Below are 24,482 nucleotides of genomic sequence, written 5' to 3'. Positions count from 1 at the left end.
TCTTTAGATTAACACTCTCCAACCTCTATTGTCTAGACCTGGCAAAAGCGGAAGATTAATGTCAACAGGGAGGCAGCCTGCACTAGAGGTTGAAAATACAGATTCTACCTTTGTCTGGGCTGTAGCTCAAAAAAACTTTCCATTTAGACAGACTCTGGAAAGAGATTTGCAAATCAGAGAGAGGCATTCATGTTGAGAGTAAAAGAGCAAGGCGCCTGAAAAAAAAAGAAGGTGCATAAGAACTCAAGTGAAAAAGACCACAGCCATCTCATGTCTTAACTGAGGCAACTTCTGGCTCCTGTTAGTTGGAAGTGGGGGCAAGGATGAGGGTAGATATCTTGGCTGTGGTTACAGACTTCGTTCTGTGATGACAGACATAGGGTCATCTCAAAGATCCCACAGGTAGAAGTCAGGTATTGGTTTGCCACCATTCAGTTCTCACTCCAATGTGTGGGTTTAAAAATTTGCTTTCATCAAAAAAACTTTAAAGGGTATGTTTGGAGAGATCATTTACCTTCTCTCCTCCCCTGAGGAAAGCATTTAGATGATTTATTTCTATGGGAGGTAGGAAGATTAAGATTAATCATAAAATGTACTCTGTCTGAAATATGAGTAGAGGGCTGGCTGGCACCCAGAACAGGAGTGGTCAGTGGTCCTGACCTCTAACTGGAAGGGTTACCAATGAATATGGGGTGAGTTTCTAGGACTATAATTCACCCCTGGCTTTGACTCATTCTTTGGTTCTACTGTTTATTAATTCTTCATTGTTGATTTGTTCACTTAACAACCAAATGCTACTTTTTTTTTTTCAGTTCTGAGCTTGGCCTTAGGTTTAAAAGACTTGACTGTCACAGTGGGTCTCACCTGATATCCTTCCAGCTCTCTTACATTCCATTCCCCACACAGAGCCAGCATGCATGCTTTAAAAATATAAATCAAATCAGATGGTGCCTTTACCAAGACCCTTCAGTGGCTCCCTATCTCATTTAAAAGAACATCTGAACTCCTTCCCCTGCCTTTCAAAGCTGACAGGAGTGGGGCTTCACCTCCTCTTGCATCTCATCCTTGTCTGCTGTATGATATTTTCCTTTTCCTCAAAATTTCCAGGTTTGTTGCCACCTAGGGACTTTGCACTGGTGTTCCCTTTGGTCCCATATTTTTGCATGACTGGCTGTTTGTCATTCAACTTCAGCTTAAACGTTATCTCCACAAGAGGCCTTCCTGACACCTGTAAGACTTTCTTTCTTTTTTGTTCTTGGGAGGCAGTGTCTCACTCTGTTGCCCAGACTGGAATTCAGTGGTACAATCATGACTCACTGAAGCCTCAACCTCTTGGGTTCAAGTGATCCTCCCACCTCAACCTCCCAAGGAGCTGGGACTACAGGTGCGCTGCACCATACCAACTAATGTTTTAATTCTTTTGTAGTGACAGGGCCTTCCTATGTTGCACAGGCTCAAGTGATCCTCCCACCTTGGTCTCCCAAAGTGCTGAGATTACAGGAATGAGCCACTGTGTCCAGTCCCTGACTTTCTATCTTAATACCCCATTTTATTTACTTTGTAGCATGGAATGATGTCAAGTATTTATCCTCTTGTTTATTTACTTTTCTTTGTCTCATATTAAAATGTAAGCACCAGGAGAGTAGTAGCCTTGTCTAAATTGTTCGCTTCTGTCCCCTCAGCATTGCAAAGTGCCTGGTACACAGGAGGATTTATTCAGTATGCATGGAATTAATGAATCCTAGGAACACTTCAAGATCTCTAAAGGCTCTGTTTAAAAATGCAGATTCCCACATCCCACCGTTGGAGATCCTTAGGTGAATCTCAGGCATCCTTGCTTTTAGCAGTTCCACAAATGATTCTGATACATGAGTCTGGTTGTCTCTAAGCTTTTTGACCACCCCAGCAATAGAAACATTTTGAGGAAGAAATATAAAAATTTATGTATTTACTTATTTACAAATTATGTATATATATCACTATGTTACAAAAAAAAATTTTTAAAGATAAAATATATTTAAAAGCCATTTTTAATAACAAAATCTCTTATATTCTTAGGTAGATTAATAGTCTGTATGCTTAGTGTTGAAATGTTCTTGCTAATTATATTTCCATATCAATAGGTCAAGGTTCAGCATATGAAAGTTAAGGATCATTATTAACAATAGTAAACAAGCATATAAGTTCAAATGCTTTTTTTTTTCTTCCTGGCATCATGTTAAATCTGATTGGGTCATTGTTTTTTAACATGAAAGAAGTATGGATTTGGAATATGAGAAGTATCCATTCTGCCTTTTTCTTGTGATTGCTTGTGTCTCCTTTTTTGGTATTATCTTCAAACTGAGTTTCTTGGTAGGCATTAGCTTACATAGTCCATCATTCATTTTTGGCAATTTAGTTATCATGAGATAATATAACTTCGGTTTGACTATAAAAGGCATACATCACCTGCGATATGTGGACCAACGAAAAGGTGTGAGGGTGCCTCTGCACGTCTCCACGATGCAGAACTCCTGAATGGGGTCCAACTTACCTGATGAGTGAGCCAGGATGACCGGGGACACCAGGGCGAAAGTGTGTGTTGGTGTTACTGCACCTTAACTTTTAAGAAAATAACTATGAAAGAGACTGATGGAAAGTAATATAGGATGAGTTTGGAGAAGATGGCAAAGCATTTTAAGGAAGGGTAAAGAGTTTTTGCTTTATCCTAAGTACAAAGAAGATCACTGAAGAGTTCATGCAGATGGATAATATGATTATAATTTTTGTTTTTGTTTTGTTTTGTTTTTTTGGGAGAGTGTTTCTTTTTAATTTTATTCTTTTAAAACTAAGGTACAGTTGATAAAAACCACATATATTGATGGCATACAAGGTGATATATTGATATAGGTATACATTGTAAAATGATATAATCGAGTTAATTAACATATCCATCACCTCACATACTTATTTTTTTGTTGTGAGAACATTTAAGATTTAATCTTTTAACAATTTACGAGTTTTCAATACATTATTATCAACTATAGTCACTATCCTATACAACAGGTATCCAAACTTACCCAATTTGTGTTTATCAGATCACTTGGGTCTCCATGTGGAGAATGCATTGAAGAGGCCAAGGACATAAGCCAGAAGCCCAGGGATGAGAACACTGGAGTAGCTCAGGTGGTGTGGGGAAGATTGGAAGTAAAATTAATGGGGTTAAGTGTTAGACTGGACATGGGGTGAAATGAGGGACAGAGGAAGCTTGGTTGATTTATGCTTACTAGCTTCTGTGTGAGGTATTCTTTCTTATTATCCAGGATGCAAATGTGGCTACTTTGAGAATAATTTCCAAAGCCAGCCTGTTGTCTTCATCTGCTACTAACATGCAGAGTTTAGCTTTTACCTGTTTTTGGCAAAAATCCGACTCACCATGTCAGGAAATATTGGGCTTGACTTAAGAGACTCTGTCAAACCAAGATGTTCCAACAGCTTTTCTTGAAAATGAATGGATCATAAGATTGTCAATAAAAGTTTATGGATTTGGAATAAAAAAACAAGTGAGTTGTGACATATTAATGATACTCATCTCCTTTAGAAGGGGATGGTGAAAGAATACATTGTCTTCAATAACTGAAATGTAAGTAAAAGGTCTAAAATACAAGATGACTAAAGACTTTCTGATGTAGAATATTTATTGAAATCATTTCAGAGCCAAATGCATTTTTACCAGATCTACAAAAATACGGAATATCAACAGTAACATAAATGTGATATATAGTTGAAAGCCTGGCACCGTGGGGATTCTCTGAATGAGATTCTTTCAGCTAAAATCATGGCTGTCTTGAGTACCATCTTGCAAAGTGTAATGTCTTTTCACATTTTCAATTAAAATGAGCTAATAATTTAGCCTAACAGCCTGGTGCTGCTGAAGAGGTCCTCTTCTACAAGTCTGAGTTTTGCATGTGAACAGTTTTAGTCATTAGTCTTCATTTTGTACCACTTACAGCTGGTTCTCATATTGTTCAAAGCAAGTGACATCATGAGTTTTCCCAAAGATTTTAATGTCAGTGGTAATACACTGGCTTCTAATGATTCTAAATACCCTCTGAAGTCTTCTATTCTTGCCCCAAAAATGTATTAACCTGAAATCAAAATTATTAATGGTTTGAATATTGCCAACAGGAAATTTAGTGTTCTGTTTGTCTTTATAAAAACAATTTTAAAATCAGTATTATTTATAATATGCTGTCAATGTGCCACATTTGTTTGGTATATCCTCTGAAAAGGTTACATAAGCCTTTTCTTCTTCCAGAGGAAGGCTTTAATCAGGGATTTTCTCTTGTATTTCATCTGACATGCTTAAGGACTTACTAACTCTTCCTCTGTCTTCTTCTTCTCTCTCTCTGCCACCTTTTCTTATTTCTTATCAGTCATCGTCTGTCTCCATGTCTTCCTCCCATTCTTCTCCCTTTTATTCATTCATTCAGTTAACAAATATTTATGGAGTCTCTATGTGCCAGACAGATAGTACTTAGAAATATGGAGTTTAAAGCCAAAGAGAAAAGGCAGTAAAAAAACAATTACATTATAACAGTAAAACTGCAATTGTGGTAGATGTTCTCATGGAAAAGTTGCAGGTCATGTGGGATCACATAACAGAGGGAACAAACTACCTTGTTTGAATGCTGAAGTTGGGCTTCTCCTGATACCTTGACATTTGCACTGTGACTTGATGGATGAAGGGAAGAGAGAGGTTAGAAGTGCAGTGGGCAAAGGGCAGGGATGTGGGTAAAGGCCCTGTGATGGGGGAAAAGCCAGCATGGCTAAAGAATAGTTGGTCAAGAGAAAAATGCTAAGCAGGAGCTAGGGAGCTGCCAGGCTGTGCAGGACTGTGTAATTCATCCTGCGGATCTTGACCTTAATTTCAAGAGCCATGAGAAAATATTTAAGCAGGAGATAGACAGCATCCTGTACGTTTCAGCATTTTGCTTTCCCTTAAAACTCCCTGGACTTGACTTTCGGCCAATTTCTCCAATGGATTTGGCAGCTGTGGGATTGGAGATCAGTACCGGAATAGTGTATTAACTGTAATTAGGGTTCATACACTGATGCCCCAAGTCAGAAAAGCACACTGACCCTGGAGCATGGCCCAGGGACTTGCAAGTCTACCAGAAGATGTGGTGTCTGTATTCTGGAGGTATACATGGTGAGCTTTGAGGGCAGCAATCAACTCTACACAATTTCTTGCCATCATGTTTATATTATAGCCTGTGAAACACTTGAAATGTTGCAGCCTTGATAAAGCGTTTGTAAAGCACATGTAGATCAGCAACTTTTCTTCCTTTCTCTCTTTTTTAGATGTGGAAGACTTCATGATATTCACAACAGCAATGAGAGGTAAATCCTACACAAATTGATTACAGGTACTTTATTTTGATAAAGTTTAGCAGTTTTCTCACCATCTGTGTGTGTTTGTTTCTGTTTGTGTGTGTGTGTCCTCTTACCATGGGCTAATTAGATACTACCTTGGAAAGAAAGGGCACCTAGTCTCTTGAAAGTCTTTGAAATTGTTCTGAAGTTGAATGCATGGTAATATATCTAAGTCAAGCAAGGTTGCATGTTACCACATGTAGGCAATGCAGCATCAAAGACTATGCTTAAATTAAAACAAATTCTTTGTTTTTGTTGTTATAAGAATCCCCAAACTTGAGTTCAAATCAAACACCAAAAAGAGCAAAAGAGCCAGGTAGAGTTTCTTTCTGATGTTTTCTCCTGATCTAAAAACTATTTTTAAAATAAATGTTTATAAGAGTTGTTTTCCACAAAGCACCATCACTTCATCTCTCATAACCATTCAAGATTTTTCACAACGTATTATTTTTTGTTTTGTGATTTTTGTTTGCTATGTAGATTATACAGAGTAGCCATAAGTATTGGGGTTATTATAGTCTACCAACTTTGGTTTATGAATTCCTTTTTTTACTATCACTATCATTCATTCGGCCTCCAAAATTGATCCTCTTTGTTATGTACATAAAAAGGATAAAGATCGTTTATGCTCAAGAAATTCATTTACCTAAAAACCAAGGCTGGAACATTCTTTCTGCTAGTTTAATTCCACGAGTTGGAGATTATTTTCATTTTTTTTTCCATTCATACTAGATACAGAAATACAGAGCTAAAATCAGCTAAAAGCATCTATCTGGTGCATCTAGTATAACTGGTAAATGATAGCAATTTGGGGATTTAGTGTTAATTTAGCATCATTAAATAATTTAGTGCAGAGATCTATGAAAGTCAACAGAAACATTATTAAATAATGAAAAAGATCCTTCCTTTTTGGAAATAGTATAGAATGGGAACTGCATATTCCTAGAATATAGAACTTGTCTTACATGTTTATTGCCTTTTCCACCTTCCTGTCTAAGAAATGACAACTAATATATAACTAATATAAAGCTGGGGTTTGTAGCAGCCCCTTCTCATCTGGTCTCACATAAAAATATCAGTAGTGGCACCCAAAGACAGTTAAAAAGAAATTTAAATCTCTTAGGAAGTTTTTCAAAGAACGACTGTTGTAGACATTGTATAGCAAGACTTCTTCAAATTTGCTTTCCTGCATCTCTTTATTTATTTGCAATTGTCCTCCATTTCTCCCTCCTCCTGTCTCTACATTTCCCTGAACTTCACCTATAAACTCCCCTTGCCTGAATATTTCTCTTTGCATTTCCCCTGTCTATTCATCTCTTCATTATGTATGTCTGCTTAGCCTCTCCTATCCCTTTCAATTCTCTTGCCTATCTAGGTGTAGATAAAATCAAAGACAAGGCAATTGGGAAGTAAGGAGGCTTTCTCCTTAATAGGTTGGGTAAGTAGGAGGAGGCAGATGTAACCTAGACCTGTGCTTTCCACAAATGAATGTGCATATGAACCACCTGAGGGACCTGGTTAGAAAGCAGATTCTGATTCTTTAGGTCTGGGATTGAGTTCATATTCTGCATTTCTAACAAGTTCCCAAGAGAGTCTCTTGTCCCTGGACAAGTCAACCTAGAGACCAAGAGAGATAAGTCTTGGATGTAAAGAGGGCAGCTAGACATGATCTCCATAAAGATGATGACAATGTCTGCATTATTTACCACTATAGCACATGCTCTGATACACAGTCCACCCTGTTCAGGAATTTATTTATTTTTTTGCCTGATGATCTTAAATACAACAAATCCTGAAGATATGTTCCTTTCTTTCCTTTCTTGTCTTAATGCTTGAAATGCCTGAGCAGTGCTACATTTCTTAAAGCAACCTCGTTTATTCCAGATGTCCATCTGGCATGTGATTTACACTGAATCCAGAGGCACTCAAGTATTTTTGTCTGACCCTTGCAGTCTTCAGAGATTCATTCTTCACTCCCAAGTATACTCACACCCCACACTTGGCCATAGCTCACTTCTGACAGGCCAGTTTGGATCTTAATCACAGCTCCCAAAGTTTTAGTTAACATAGCTTTATCCGTGAACTTAATCAGCAGGCTATCCACTCTATCATTTCAGCCATTGATCAAACAACAGCCACTAAATCATAGAGAGGCCTGGCTGATCCCTGAAAACTATGCCCATGCTTGATGCTGAGCCATTGATGGAAGCTATTTTGTATTGCCTTTTAACCACTTATTTACCAGTTTTATTTCAACTGGATTATCTCAGAATAACTCACAATTAACAGTTTTAAAAATATTTTTGTTTAATAACAAATATAAGACCTGATTTTTATTTTAAAAATGCAAAAAGTTTGGAAACATAATATAGAAGAGTGGAATTTTTCTTCATTCTTTGCTTAATTTCACTTCTCTCCTCAAAGGTACTCACTAGATAGATTTATTTTTTCTTTCTGGAACTTTTAAATTTGTATTTTCCATCTCTCTCTCTCGCTCTCTCTCTCTCTGTGTGTGTGTGTGTGTGTGTGTGTACATACTGTTAGAAATATTTACTGTTAAGTCGATATTCATGTGCTCTTCCCAATTTCACTTTTCTTGCAGCTCAGATTGGCTTTAGGACTACCTTAGGCCCATATGCTATAAACAGAAGTGAGGCCAGGCACAGTGGTTCATGCCAGAAATCCCATTACTTTGGAAAGCTGAGGCAGGAGGATTGCTTGAGATCAGGAGGTCAAAATCAGCCTGGGCAACATAGCAAGACCCTGTCTCTACAAAAATAAATTTTAAAATTAGCTGAGTGTGGTAGCATTCACCTGTAGTCATAGCTACCTGGGAGGCTGAGGTGGGAGGATTGCTTGAGTCCAGGAGTTCAAGGTTACAGCGAGCAATGATTACACCACTGCATTCCAACCTAAGCGACAGAGCGAGACCATGTCACAAAGAAATAACATTTGTCATTGCTGGGCTGATGCATAATGGTAAGAATGAGTTCTTCATGAGCCTTCTTTCTTTCTTGCAAAGACTGATGAGGCTCCATCTTCTAAATGTTACACATACAATGTGATGGAAGCCTGGGTCCCTGAATGACTGTGTGGATTAGCGTTCTTCCCTCATCCTGCAAATATGTGTTGTATGTGTACCATGAGCAAACTATATCTTCATTGTGTTTAATTACTAAGATTTCAGGATTAGCTAGTTACCATAGCAAAACCAATTATAACCTGATCCATGAATCTGTATTTATGATGTTTTTAAAAAAATTCAAAGGATTATTGTATGTATATTGATCTGCAGCTCATTTTTTTCACTTGACATTTCTAGACATCAGTCCTTGTCAGTACATAACAACTATCCTGATGTTATAAAATCTTAATCTCAGAATGATATTTTGATATGTTAATAACCAGCCACTTAACACAGAGTCTGACTAAATTTATGTATAAGGTAAATATTGAATATATACATGTCAGTTAAGTATGCATCTGTAAGCATTTGCCATTTAGTCATTTAGAAATGCATTTAAAATAATTATGTATAATTTTGTATGTGAAGTAGTATAACATGACAGGTTCTGAGAGACTTGAAGAGCATTCTGATGAAGAAAAAAGTTGAAAGACATTTTCTCAATATTAAAAAAAAATTAAGAATGCAGCAATGATAGAACCAAAAGAAAAAAAAAAACAGTCACTTGTCTTTTAGGAAATGTCACAGAAGAGCACCAATTTGTTTCTAGTGGATAAAATTTAGTATACGTAAATCTTAAAGTCAGGGGGTGTCATAAAACATGAAAACATACATATGACAATGAAAATAATGACTGAAAGTATACCTCATTTTAGTTTTCAAGAGATATTTTTACATTTTTAGTGAAAATGTTAAGAGGTCAGAGTTCAATTAACTTAGTGATCTTATTGTTGAAGCAGACTCACAGGATAGGAAAGCTACATTGAGCTTTTATTTCTATTTCTGATCTATGAGGTTAGGGAAAGCTTCATCTTTTATGAAACGTTGACTATGTACACTTTTTCTTTTTCTCTTTTACTTTTTAGCATCTTTGCTTTTCAGCTGTCCTTCGTTAAGTTGTGAATGGTTGGAGCTCAATGTTAGATAAAACTAGCTCACAGAATTGATTCTGTGTAGATATTGTTGTGCTTTCGTTCCTCAGCATCATGGTCCTTTCCTAATGGTACCCTGATTTCCTTTTGGGGGACCCAATTTTATGCTGTCTTGGCAGGACAGGAAATCCAAGTTGTACATGGCAGTAAAGGGGAGCCCAGAAGCATCTCTGGCAGTTCCTTTCTATCTGCATTCTGAAGTGGGGAAAAAGTGAGAAAGTGGAGGTAATGATGAAGCAGATATGCAAAGACAGACCTTTACTGATGTGCACCAAGGAAAGAAGGACAAAGCAGGCTTCCACCTCCTCTTCTTGTTGGATCTTCTTTCCTCTCTTCTCATTGTTTTCCTATTTCCATTTTTCTTTCTGTTCATAAGCTTTCTTCTCACTTTTTACACTCTCTCTTTACTTTTCATCTTGGTCTTTCTTTCTCTTCCAAGCCTATGCTTTCTTTGGTACCCAAGGAATGTATCTTAGGAAATCTGTTACCCTATGTCTTTTTTCTGTCTAGTCATCTGACAATGTTTCCTTCTCTAATATAGTTTTCTCCTTCTCTATGTCCCCTCTCATATGTTATCTCTTCATTATATTAAGATGCACAAAGAAAGGAAAATGCCTTGGCTGACTTTTGCACCAACCGAGATGGATGTAATTCTATTGTTTGCTAAGAAAAGAATTACATGTGACTCCCAGGGTTTCTCTTTGTCTGGACACTCTGTTCATCACAGGTCATATTGTTTGGCTGTGAAAGATGTATACTACGCCCAAATCATGTCATCTGCCCAAAGATTTGCAACAATAGCTGGTCCTAGGACCTCTAACTTCTGTACATACTAATTGCTTTGCTTAGTTCTCTGCATCTAATTTTTATATATTTTTTAAATCTTCTCAACTGAATTTTAGCTAAAGCAGCACAACTCACCACAATTTAAATGGTTATGTCAATTGCACACAAAAGGCCAAATAGCTTCAAGCACCTTGCAGCTTCCTCAACTGTGGCCTCTACTTCCTTTCTCTTATTCCTTCCCTACCACCTCCCTTCTCCCCAGTATACTCTTCTCTTATAATTTATAGTAACAGTACTGTTAGAAAAATAACACATAAAAACAAATTCACTGTAAACTGTAAACTGCTAGATGGCCATCAGACCAGTATCATTGGTATTATACAGACATCTATTATTTTTCAGCAGAGAAAAAGAAGTTGTCAGAAATTCTTATTCTGTGCACTCTATAGAGACAATGAGGTTATACAAATGCATAGATTCAAGAAATATGATCAATGCCCTTGTGGTTTGTGTGATCAGTTTCTGTGATGAATAGCAAGCTACTAAGAAGAATCAGTTAAAGTGGAGGGAGGAAACCTCAGGGTTATATTAGATGGTGCTCTTTAAAGTCAGCTTTGAGCATTTCCTTGTGCATTTCATCATGAATCTGATTATTAGCACTGTTCAAGATGATATATTGTGGCTATCTCAGATAAATATGGGGCACATTATTATTTGATTCAAATAAATGGGAAGAAAGAAAAATATACTCAAAATATCATTCTTCTTATACCAGAAAGAAGTCCATGATGACCTGGTCCAACTCCCTTATTCTTCAACACAGAAGCTGAGGCTCAGAGAAATTAAAAGGCTTGCTCATATCACATAGGCATTTCTAGGCAAAATCTGGTCCAGAGTGAAGGTCTCTGGTCCGTAAGCTTGGCACCCTTGCCACTTCTTTGAAATTCATTATTATGTAATTTTCTCTCATGATAATTCTCATGATAATTTTTGTGTTTATCTGCATCCCTAGGTCATTTTTTATACTTGTAACAAATTGAATAAATATATATTCATTAATACCTTTTCTTTTTTTTTTTTTTGAGATGAAGTCTTGCTCTGTTATTCAGGCTGGAGTGCAGTGGAGTGATCTTGGCTCACAGCAACCTCCGCCAAACCACATCAGATATATACTGGATTAATGAATACACACACACACACAAACACACACATATGAATATGACTTAGATTTTGGTCCCATATTCTTCATTCTCCACCACATTATGCCCTTTCTCTAGGACTGAATTAAGGACTTTTCAACTCTTGATGACTCGCATAGATCATTGCCCTTGTTTTATTCCCCACCCCAGATATGTGCCCTTAATAAGGCTTTAGAGAAAAGATTCATCCAGAAGGTAACAGACATTTAAAATCAGACAGCTAAGGAAAATGTCATCAATTTTATTAGGGGAGCTGAGTGTTGAGTAAGAACTTTTTTCTAAAACATCCTTTCAATTTGTGAAATACAAGCTCAAAACTACCAGCACTTAATTTCTTGCGCCAAATCCCAAAGTAGAAAAGAAGCATGGCTCTTCTTTTTTAATTTTCTATAGTCTTCCATAAGGGAGAAACCACATCATTAGATTGATCAGGCACCACCTGATTATGGGTTCTTGCTTAGTTCTGGAGTCCACATTAACTCCTGACATCTTTATTTGAGGAAATATTATTTTGAGGAACCAAGTAGAGCAGACATGAAAACCAGGGGATTTCTGACAGCTTCCTGGTTTGAAGTTTTCTTTTTAGTTTTTCACATTGTCTAAGGAAGATAAGCTAAAGATTATTGAAAAGTAAACAACGCTTTGCCAGGTACTGTGATATGGAAAGCCAGGGCTCACGGTTCAAAGAATTACACTTCCCTGTTGAAACAGCCTTGCTTTATCATGTGTTATAATTATATTTTAGACTCTTGGCTATTCTTCCATGTCTCTTGTGGCTGAGCTTGTCTCTGATATGAGTTCAACTGGGCCTAGATTAAAAACCAATTCAGTTCAAAGAGCATTTGAATCTAGATACTAATTATTTTTGGCCAGTGAAACAGCCCTATGGAAGACTTTATTTTTTTTTAATTTAAGTGATTTAATTTATTAAAATTTAAATTAAATTTGGCTAATATTATAGAATCCTTGGGAGCTGCAGACACAAGGGACTTGACACTCACTCTCAGGCTTTTTTTTTGTGAACTTTATTGGATATTCATGAGAAAGATGAGAGGCAGCTGAGAGTCCGGGGGAAAACTCCTTGGTGGTGGAAGAGGGGAACAGCAACCTCCCTGGGAAAGGTGTGAAGCCCCAAACAAGTCCTTCAGGTGGAACTATCAGACAAATAATTCAAATAGTTATTATGTTAATGGCTCTACTAGAAAAATGAATAACATGCAATGTCAGATGATGGACTTTAGCAGAGAGATGACAATTATAAGAAACAATAAAAATTCTAGAAGTGAAAAACAGATTCAAAATACCTTTGACAAACTTATCAGTAAACTCACTACAGCCGAGGAAAGAATCAGTGCGATTGAAAATAGACCAATAGAAATTAACCAATCTGAAACACAAATGAAAAAAGGAACTGAGTGTCTTAGAGTTGTGGAACAATATCAAATGGTCTAATATGCCATATGATTGAAATTCTAGAAAGAGAAAAATGTGAAAGAAGCAATATTTGAAATATATGACTGAGAATTTTCTAAAATTAATGATGGATGACAAACTACAGCTCTAAGAAGCTTAGAGAATAACAATAAAGATGTTTAAAACCCTAGACCAATCTTCTGAAAACCAAAGATGAGAAAATCTGGAAGACCGTGAATAAAAAAAAAATTGCATAAAGAGAAGCAAAGATAAAAGTTATGAGCCACTTCCTCTTAAATCTCTGCAAGCTAGAAGACAAAAGTGACATCTTTAAAGTGCTGAAAGAAACAAATTGTACAAAATTATTACATGTATCCTGAAAATATGTACATCTATTATGTATTAATAAAAACTTTTTAAAACCCAACTGTCCATCCAGAAATCTATATCCAGCAAAAATATCTTTCAAAAATACTTTTTCAGGCAAAAACTTGGTGAACTCATTACAAGCAGACCTGTTCTGTGGAAAAAATGTTAAAGTTCTTCAGACAGAATATAATACCAGATTAAAGAAACGTGGACCTACTTGAAGAAACGAAGAGCACTGGAAATGGCATTAATGAAGGTAAGCATAGAAGTATTTTTTTCCTCATTTTAAATTGCTCTAAAAGATAACTTTTTGTCTAGAGTATGTAGTATTGTATCTTTATGGCATATGTATGAGTAAAAGGTATAAAACAATAGTAAAAAGAAGGGAGAGAGGAACCAAAAGAATATTGTTCCAAAATTTCTTGCCTACCAAGTGAAGCTATATCATATTTGAAGGTAAACTGATTAGTTAAAGATATGTATGTGTGTTACGTATGTTCATTGTGGCACTGTTCACAATAGCAAAGACCTGGAACCAACCCAAATGCCCATCCATGATAGACTGGATAAAGAAAATGTGGCACATATACACTATGGAATACTATGCAGCCATAAAAAGGGATGCATTCATGTCCTTTGCAGAGACATAGATGAATCTGGAAACCATCATTCTCAGCAAACTGACACAAGAACAGAAAACCAAACACCACATGTTCTCACTCATAGGTGAGTGTTGAACAATGAGAACACAGGGACGGGAACATCACACACTGGGGTCTGTTCCGGGGTGGGTGGCTAGAGGAGGGATAGCGGGGGATGGGGAGATTGGGGAGGGATAACATTGGGAGAAATACCCAATGTAGGTGACGGGGGGATGGAGGCAGCAAACCACCATGGTGTGTGTATACCTATGTAACAATCCTGCAAGATCTGCACATGCACCCCAGAACTTGAAAAGATATATATGTTTACATATATGATTACATACATATATATACACACACATATATATATACATCTATATACATGGATGTATATATAAAATCCTGGAAGAACAATTACTAAAAAATTATTTAAAAGAGGTATAAAAATATCCCAGCTTTAGTTTTTAATCTGATAAATATCAATAGATATAACCAAGTTCTTTGATTTCCTCACTAATTTCTAGAAGTATGAGAGAGTCCTGAGGCCAAAAAGTTTTACAAGGTTTAACGTAGCACCTTGAAGGCCCTGGTAAAGAATTTCAGTTTTATTATAAATGCAATTGGAAGCCCTTTGAGTTTTAAGCAAGGGTATAACATAACCATATTTGCATTATGAACAGATATAGAGAATGCATTGTAGAGAGCAAGAAGGGGGGGGAAGACTAGTCAGGAGGCTACCATAGTCATCCCAGCCCTATGTGGCTGGGGCTTGTACAAAAGTGGTGGCAATGGTGATGAAGAGCGGTGGATGGATTAGGGTGATTTTTAGATATTGAAGGGATTGCATTTATAAATGACCTGTGGATGATGGAAAAAGATCAGTCAAGGGTAATGCCTAGATTTTTCAGCAACCTTATTGATAAAACTTCATCCATTTAAAACATACAGCAAATGAGTACAGAAAGATATATATGCCTATGAAACCACACCACTGTAGTACAGAAATATAATTTTTTTTTTACCAATCTAAAACAGTTCTTTGTGCTCCCTTGCAGGACTGCCTAGATTTTTTTAACTTTAGCAACTGAAAAAAATAATGGTGTACATTTCCAAGGTGCATCCATTAAGGAAGGAATATATTTAGAAGAGGAAAGTGGATAGCAATTGAGAATGTTGGCATTAGATTGATAGGCTATTTCCAATGGTTATGCTTCATATCCTCCAAGAAGACTTTCATACCCATTACTCCTTGCTACTCTTCAGCTGGCAGAGAGCTCAACTCTGCTCTGCTATGACACAGTGCAGTTCCCACTATAGTATGCTTACTATGCAGCTGTAATTGCCATTATATCCCTCAACACAATGAGTGCCTAAAAACAATAACTGCATATTCCTGCACAGGATCTGATACATATGGGCATGCAATAAATGACTGCATGAATAATCATTCATGAATTCTTTATGAATAAATGAATAATGAACAATTCTTAATTTGCTGGAGTTTGCTGTCATTAATGATGCCATTCTTTATACCTCACTGACATACAAAAAAACCCACCATCACCACCACTTGCATGTGGGCTGTAAATTAATGTTTTATTGGTTGAGAAATATCTTCCTTGATGTGACTCTAGCTTTTCTAGGCAACTGATAGTATCTGAAAGATGGCTGGTTGGGATGAAAAGGCATTCTAGGATTAGAATAATGATAATTGATTAGTAGAGATTCCAGGTTCTTGAGCTCTGAATGCTAACACAAGGCATTCAGACAGCCTTCAATATATGCCCTGTCTATATTTTCTGTATACTCAATGCCAATATGGAAATATCTCCTGGGTGAACAATGAGGAAGGCTTAGCCTGTGTATCACATTGAAAAAAAATCTAAGTATAATACATATACAATTAAGTACATGATAAATTTTTACACATGTATCCACCTATATACCTCCAAATCAAGATATAGAACATTTCCAGTACCCCAGAATATAAGAGTAAACTAAAAGTAAAGAGAAGAAAATTGACTGGTCAGTCTGAATTAGTGAAAATAGACTAAAATATAGAGAATTACAGCTTAAATTATATTTTAATTTCCATCTATTAAATAAGGAAAGTGATTCAAATGCATCTTGCGTGCCATGTGAAGCAGTGTAACATTACTTGAAAGTAGATTGGTTAATTAAGGATGTAACCCTAGGGCCACTACTAGAGATTCTTTTAAAGAGGTATAAAATTTAGGTAATACAGGAGTACCTATATTGAATCATTACATTTCTTGTTCTTTTACATTAAGATGTATTCAAAACTTTAAAAATAGTTTTAACTTTCTCCTCTAAACTCATTATATTTATGCTTCCATTTGCTTCACAACTAGTTTTATCAAAGAAAGCAGAAAGAAAAATATTCAGGGCAAAGCAAAGAAAAAGAAAAAATTCAGCATAAGCTCAGTTGAATAATTGAAATGTTCAAATTAGTGGGATCTGAGCTAAAATGGTTGTACCTAATAATAAAGATTTATGTTCTGCGTTGCTTGTCCTGGTCAGCTGTATTATAGGTAATTAGTGATGGTGTTCTGGGGTGAGAAGACCACACTGCCTCTTTGAGTACCTTATGGATTCACTCACTGATTTGAAATATGTCAACACTCACAGAATGAAAACAGGAGATATGAAAATAATGTCTGCCTTTGTTTTATCTAAAGTCAGTTTTGCTGGAATAGTTTTAAAGGAATAACGCATTTATCCAGGAGAATACTGTAGAAAAGACTGACAGGCATTGCATAACTAATGTTCTTCCAATAATAACAATACCTTGTATTTATAAGCTGCTTTTAACTTTTTACTGTCTTTTACATATATTATCTCATTTAAGATCATTTTCAATGTCTTCTAAAGCACACATAAATGCTGGATTTCAAACATAGATGAACTTGCAGCTGATTTTGAGGTTGTCATAAGTTGCTGTGGATGTACCCACAAGAACGTGTCCTCTGTAACAAGAACAGTGTGTGTCTTTAAACCTCTAGTGTTAAAAGGCTGACAGTTGACAGATTACTGTAAGAGCCAAGCCCTTTTCCAAGTCCCTCCCAGGAATCATTTGCACTTTTTTCAGATATGGAGTATTCAGGATTGTTTTTAATTTGGAGCCAAGAACTTTGTCTTTTCAGCTGATTCTTTTTCTTGTTTTTACCTGTATCCCCTTAAGCTGGGATTCTAAGGAGAGTGATTAAAATCAAACATATACCTTCTTCTGTGGCCAGGGAGAGAACATTCTGTAAGGCAGGAGGAATTACTGGTAGAAGGAACAGCAGATTTTAAGTAAAACCTTCCAAAATGACATTAAACTAGACATTTGGTGGGGAGCGGGTACTGTTTGAGGGCATTACAAAGTTGGGGATAGATATATATTGTGATTCTAAAAATACTGGTCAAGGCGGAAAATAGTTAAAAACCTACATAGATCTATTCAATGCTGTTCATGGTGAAAAATTTGAGAACCCAAAGGCTGCACTGACTGTATGCACAGTTACTATGGTAGAGCTTCAGAGCGTGAGTTTGGATTAAGACTGGATTAACACCATGACCTAGGGTGACTTAAAAACTTCTCTAGGGCCCCAGGGCTTTCCCTGTGAAATGGGAATATGCAGGAAAACTCTGCCCAGAGAAGTTAAATAATCCACCCAAGATCACACAGTCAATAAGCAGCAGTGTTTGTATTTGTGTTTGAATTGGGCAAAGACTCCAGTCTTACCCGCAATGGCTTGATCAGGGCCAACATTAAGCCAAAGCATTATTTGCTTTTGATAGAGAGTCCATATGTCCCAAGTTGCCTGAAACAGTCCAGTGTATGCCTGGCATAGTTATTAACAGCACCTCCTTCCACTTTCCAAATTGTCCTGACCTTGTTTGGGCAATACATGTTACGGTCTTCCTAGTCCTTGGTTACTCTCTATCCGCATCTCTCATTGGGCCTCATACCTCCATTTATCACCATTCCCGAAGGCCCCCATGGCCTTATGATGGCCTGAGCTGCTTCCACTCCTCTGTGCTGATGCCTTTTAAGGCCAGATGGCTACAAATGCCAGCAGAACTGCCTTAGCTCCTGCAAATGCCATAGCTACCCCTCTTCTCCCTATGATACTCTTCACTCATCTTTGGGCTTCTCTGCCCACTCTGACAGTATGCTTTGATTCCCTCTACTCACATGGTGGTCTTAGCTTGGAAATGATCTCAGCATCCACTTTGGATCTGGCATTTGTTCCTCAGTTCCATGCACCCATATGCCCCTGATTCCAGAAAATTCTCTACTGTGGTTTTGAAATAGCCTGGGTTGACTTTGTGACTATGTTTCTTTTCATGAGAGGCTGGTGATTGCAAATTATGACAAATGTTCTCCAGCTGGGTGCCCCTCCCTGGAAAGAGGCTGTTCCCCCTCTAGGAGGAAGGAGAGCATTGGATATCTACATATTCTCTGTTGAAAGTGTCACTTGTTTAAAAATTATTCTTGTGCAAAATATTTGTTTCACATAAATGTGTATGTGTCTATGAATAGGTTATAAAAGACTTGCCTCTGATGTTACAAACAAAAGAATGCGAGATTAAACGAATGAGCCTGTAATTTTTACCCTGATAAAGGGGTAAAATCGGGAGTTCTTTGCTCTTGGTTGGCACCCTGTTGTCCCCCCTGCTCCCCCGTGGAACATGGCTGCAAGGCAACAGCAGTCTCTCAATAGACCCCACCCCTTTGCGGAGTGAACCCAATCCACATGTGCCCCGTGGCCTGGAGCTAAAGATTTGGAGGCAGGGATGGCAGGGAGCATCTTTTCTTGAGATCAGCTTCAGATCTTGATGGTACAGCACCTTCTGCCATTTTGCAACTCAAAAGACCCAAACTGAAAGTCCTGTTGCAGAGCTGGGGAGAACATTTCATGTGAAAGCATGTGCTACAACCCAGTGCCACACAGTAAGTACCAACATGTATTCCTTCAACTAAAATGGAGTTTCGAGTGGCTCTTCCTTAAAACAATTCGTAATAATCATCCAATAAATTCCATAAACATTTAAGGACTCCTGATAATATTTTATATCTCTATTACAGTTATAATCTTATTATGACCCTATTTACCCAGTGACATAAATAATATGGTTTCAATGTCATGAGGCGAATGCCTAGCTTAAGGTCACACAGCTAGCCAATGGCTAGCCCAGGCCCAAATCCAATATTCTGAAAAATTCCTTCACATACCTCTTCACTTCTTTTTAACATAAAACCAAAATAGCCAAAGAAAAGAGGTGAAAACCTACCGTGTGAAAGAATATTCCTTTAGACAGCTTGTTCAAAAAATAGGCCTAGTATTGCATGTAAATGAACATTGCGACCTTCATTTATATTCAGACGATTTAATGTGCAGAAGTGAAGCATAGAGCAGGGTATGACCATTATCATGCTGTGTTCATCCGATGCATCTGGATGGCTTTAAAGATACACACGCAAAGAATTTGGCAAATATAAATGTCCTCTGACATTTACTTGGTAGTAAACATAAGCATCCAACTTCCTCAGCTTCATTTGCTTCATTACTCAAAGTATACTCTTTCCTCTGTCTTTCTCTTACCCAGTTTAAAAAAATCCATTAAATTACTTTATATCTTTTTAAAGATGTCAGAACACTAGGGAGAATGACAGGACATTAAGTTCAGCAAGAAGTGAGTTTTACATCAGTCAACTTGCCTAATGTAAAAACCAGAAAGGAGGAAAGTAAAGGGGGAGCAAAAAACATTTAAAGTTGAATCTCTATACCCAAAGGAAATGGAGTTTTCAGTCACAGAATTGCTTCTGTGTCACAACTTCAGTGCTTAGCAAGGGTGCCCTCTTTGCTAACATGTTGAACTTTTTCATTTATGTCTTCATCAGGGATGGCTGATGTTTAAAAAAGAAATTCTCAAACTTGCTCAAATAAAGAGGAAGATCATTTCAGGGTGCAAGAAGCAGTGGGTTTAAGAAGAACATGAACTTTGGAATAAAACAGAATTGAGTTTTTGCTACCAGTCACTAACAATGGGACTTCTGTGAGTGCATTACTTAAGCTCTCCAGGGCTCAGATTTCTCAGCTGTAAAAGTAGAATAGTAATGGCTCTTACTTTATAGGGTTGTTTGAGGATGAAATGAAACAATATATGCACAATGCTGTGGTTATGTGTTCAGTAAGATTGATCATTATTTGTTTATTGGATACTGAGTTTGAATATTGAGTCTTCATGAAGACTGGAAATGAAAAGTTGATAGGAATGGAAAATACTTCCATCTCTTTAGGGCCACAGGTTCATTCATTTGTGTCTCCTCTGTAGTCTTTCCCTTTTTTCCTTTAGTCTTTTCTCTCTCTTGATGGAACTACTCAGTTTTCTTTGTGTCTCTTGACTGACATGGACATGGCCCAATGGAACCACTAATCCTACATCTCCTTGGCCTTACATTGTGGTGCCCATTAACAATTGACTATGGATTCTCAATATCTTAGTTTAAACTAAGGTCAATAAAGATAATGTGATTAGCTACTGATCAGCCAATGGAAGAATACTCTGGGTCAATTTTTTGCTCATAACGTAATCAAGCTAATTGTCAAGTTGTTGACTTTTAAGGTCAGATAAGTTGCCATTCATTCTGACTTTGAAACTCATCATGGTTCCTTCCATCACCCTAGGTCCTCTGGCCTGTAGATTCAAGGCCTTGAGTTAAATGCTTTCCTTGTCTAAAATCCAAAGGATCTGTTACTTAATATGTTTAGGCTTCTTGTAAGGTCTGCAAACCTTTCAAAGGGACGTTTCAAAAGCTTCTGGACTTAGATAATTGTGTCAGAAGGGAAGCAGCTGTTTCTGTGTTTGCAGAGAATAAAATTAAACAAATGCAGAGAAGAGGCTCATGTGTAATTAGAATTGGATTTTAGTAGTGTTTGGACTCACCACCCGGCAGCTTGATTCTTCTTCTCTGTCCAACCTGTTACCATTTCTTGATTCTGCCTCACGCTGCACCTTTCATTTAGCATTTCCCTTACAGTTCACTGGAATACTTCGCTTCTTGCTTCACAGCACATTTCCCCTTCCTTAGACTTTATCACCACTTCTTTCCTTAAGATTCTTTTGTTCATTTGCTTTTTGTTTGCATTGTCTGTTGTGTTTTGCTTTTGGCTAACAGAAAGATAAAGAAAAAGTATAAATTCTTACATTGTTTTTGTTTATTTCTGGGAACAAACATTTTCTCATTTTCTGTGGTGAAATCTCACAGCCCTCACTCAAGCCAGTTTCAAAAACACAGTATTAATCTCTTGCTGTTTACATGTAAGTGATTTCAGAGAGTTTTTGAAATGTTTAAATACATGGTCAGAAGCTGTGGTTTACCTCCCAACTTTGTTTGGTAAAAACAAACTAAAACAGCAGGGCTTTTTCTCTTTAGCCTTGGTTCATAGCCACAGTTTCTCCCTTGAATCAGATTTTCATTATTCTGTTGTATCTTGAATGTTGTAAAGTCACAAAGTAACTCCCTCTGAAAAATCTCTAAGTTCACATCACTCAGGAAAGATTTATGTATGGTTATAAAGGTGTCAGCATTTTTACTTTTATTAAAATATCAGCAACTGCTGATCAGCAGTATTTTTAATTAGTGTGTCCCACAAATATTTGTTGAGCACCTACTAAGAACTAGAATCAAAAGGAGGAAAAAATGTAGAAGGTAGGTACATACTGGCAGTTGTTTAGTGGAAGAGTAAAATAATAAATGAATAAATTGCACAATTGTTGGAATTTCCCTATGATTATGGAATAATTATACTAAAGATTATTAGAAACTTTTACACATTGATTTTATCTTTAGAAGAGGAAAGATCACTGAATACAAGAGTTTTTAATGTTCTTTATTCATTTAAAAAATGAACTAAATTTCAATCTTAATGTGAAATATTAATTTATGTCCACTTTGTATTCACACATTTGACAGATATTTTCTGACCTTCTCTTATGAATTAGGTTTGGGCTCTGCTTTGCAAATACAGTTATATATAAAAAAAGTTGTTTATTGCTGAGTCAAGAATTAGGCAAGTAATCATGTGCATGTATTTCTATAAATTAAGTTCAATGCTATGGAGGAAAAGTAAAAGAAGCTGTGAGAGCATCACAAGAAATCTAATTTGGTTTGTGGTGTTGTGATATTAGAGCAGCATGTAAGCGTGCTTTAGACAGGCCTGGGGACAGATCTGACTGTGCTACTTATTGGTGTTATGACAGGACCTCATCTGTGAAATGGGCACACAAATAAATATTTCCTATTTCGATGGCTTATTGCAAGGATGAAATAAGTACTTATGCACAGAATAAGTGCTTTTGAAAAGTATCCTTTACTGATAATTCTAATAAGGCAAGTAGAACTAGGAATCACAGAACAAAGAGGTAGAAAAATAGACATTATCTGGAAGCATCTATGCGTTCAAAATCCCAGTGCAGACAATGATGACCTCAATATCAGGTGCTGTCAAGCCTTCCTTTACTCTGAAAGCCAGTGTCTCTGTTTTTGAACGTTATGATTCCATTTCATCTTGATCCGAAGTGGTGGGTGGGGGGAACAGTGTAGGCATCTGTGTGGGTCTGGTCGTTATGTTTTACATCAGTTTCCACTGTTATCTGCACATCATCCATCTTGGTCCTTGACATGCCTTGAAATATGAGCTTTGCCTCCACCAGGCATCTCTTCACATTTTCCTTTCCAAAGCTAGAAAGAAAACAATTGCTTTTCAAATGCATTTAGGGCTTCAGGAAGGTAATAGCATGAGACCCAAATGCCCTACTGATTTCCTAAGCGTGTGACTTGGAGGCAGGCAAGCCAGCTGCTGCACACGGTCCTTTGTGGGGTCAGGTCTAGAAGGCCCTTTCCACTCCCCAAGCCCCAGAAATGGTTTTGCAAAACTCAGCAAGAGTAAGGCAGCTTCTTCACCCATCAGTTTCTTCCTAGTCCTGTGTCAGCATTCTAAGATGAGTGATGAAATATGTAGGTGCAGAATTATGTTATATTCAGTATTATCCTGCATTCATTAATGGTTTTGAAATAAAGACAAAAGCAGTAATAATAGCCAACATGTTTGAACCACCTACAGTATACCAAGAACCATGCCAAACAGTGTCCTGGCTTGTTCCTTTTTTGTAGTTAAAACCTTATGGAGAAGGAACTGTCATTATCTGCTTTTCAGGTTTGAGGAAAACTGATGCTCAGAGAGACTGTCCCTTATCTAAGGCCTTCCAGTTTGTAAGTGGCAGAGCTAGGTTCCAGCCAGGTCTTCCTGTTGTGTCCATTAGAACACAAGATAATGAGATGATATCCATAGTTGTTTATATTCAATCATTCACTCAGTCACTCCACAATGATTTATTTATCAAGTATGTATTATTGGCCAGACAGAATTCTTGATATTGGAGACAGAGCAATGAGAAACAGGTAAAAATCTCTATCCTCATGAAACTTATATTTTGGTGGAAGGAGACAGAAAATAGACAAAATAAGTAAATTTTATATTATAGTGGAAAATGACAAATGCTAAGGAGAGAAATTAAGTAGGAGAGGGCATGGCCTAATTTTAAATAGGGACATCATTTAATATATTACAAACGTAAAGCTTATCATTCAGGGACTGACGCTGAGAACACACTTGATATAAGTTCTTTTCCTTCCTCCTGATGGAAATCTCAGGCAGCTTCATCCAGCAAATAAACAAGCCATTTGTGCCTTGACCCCCAAATGCATAAAGACATTCACAAACATCCTGGAATTGGTGTGTTATTTCATAGGCTCCTCTCTCTTGAAAGTCACTGAGTATGGAAATAAGCAAGTACTTTAGCCTTGGAAATTGTGTAAAGACCTCTTCTGGTTAAGAGCTGATGTTGAAATAGGTTTGGCCATAAATGCTGTTCTTCCGTCCAGAATAGGTTTGAAGATATATACATGGTGGTAAAATAGAGCTGCCAGATGAATTTTCTATTTGCTTAAAATCCACCATCAAATTTACTAGTGAAGAAAAGCCCTGGTCGTGATTCCTATATCTTCACAATACCCTGAAAAACAAAAACTACGAAATGAATTGTTTGAGGCTCGAGTTTGCATACTTGCCTCCTAGAGTTCAATTTTAAAAGACTTAGAGCAACATAGAAGATGGCAAATATGGGCCTTATACACATGCGCCCACACACCCACGTATATGTACATACATACATATGTTCCGAGTTTCAGCCTTTCTCCAACTGTAACAGAATTTCCAAGATCAATGGGACCACTTTGATACAACATATACTACAAACATGAATTTGTCACTCAGGAAAGCGCTTGGACTAAAGTAAACCTTTCTACCATTTTTAGAAAAAATGGTCAAATGAACAGCATAGACAAAGCAGGAGGAGATATGCATAGCTTTTTAAAATCAAACTGTTTTAAAGTGATTGGTATAACCCAAGCATCAGTCCCCTGCCTGTAAAGAATGTGCTAAGCGCAAATGATTTTTATCTCTTA

Source organism: Aotus nancymaae, unplaced genomic scaffold (genome assembly GCF_030222135.1).
Source record: "Aotus nancymaae isolate 86718 unplaced genomic scaffold, 86718_ANA_hifiasm-v0.15.2.pri h1tg000067l, whole genome shotgun sequence".
Lineage (NCBI taxonomy): Eukaryota > Metazoa > Chordata > Mammalia > Primates > Aotidae > Aotus > Aotus nancymaae.
The sequence above is the reverse complement of the archived record's forward strand: the minus strand, read 5'-3'. Positions refer to the sequence as shown.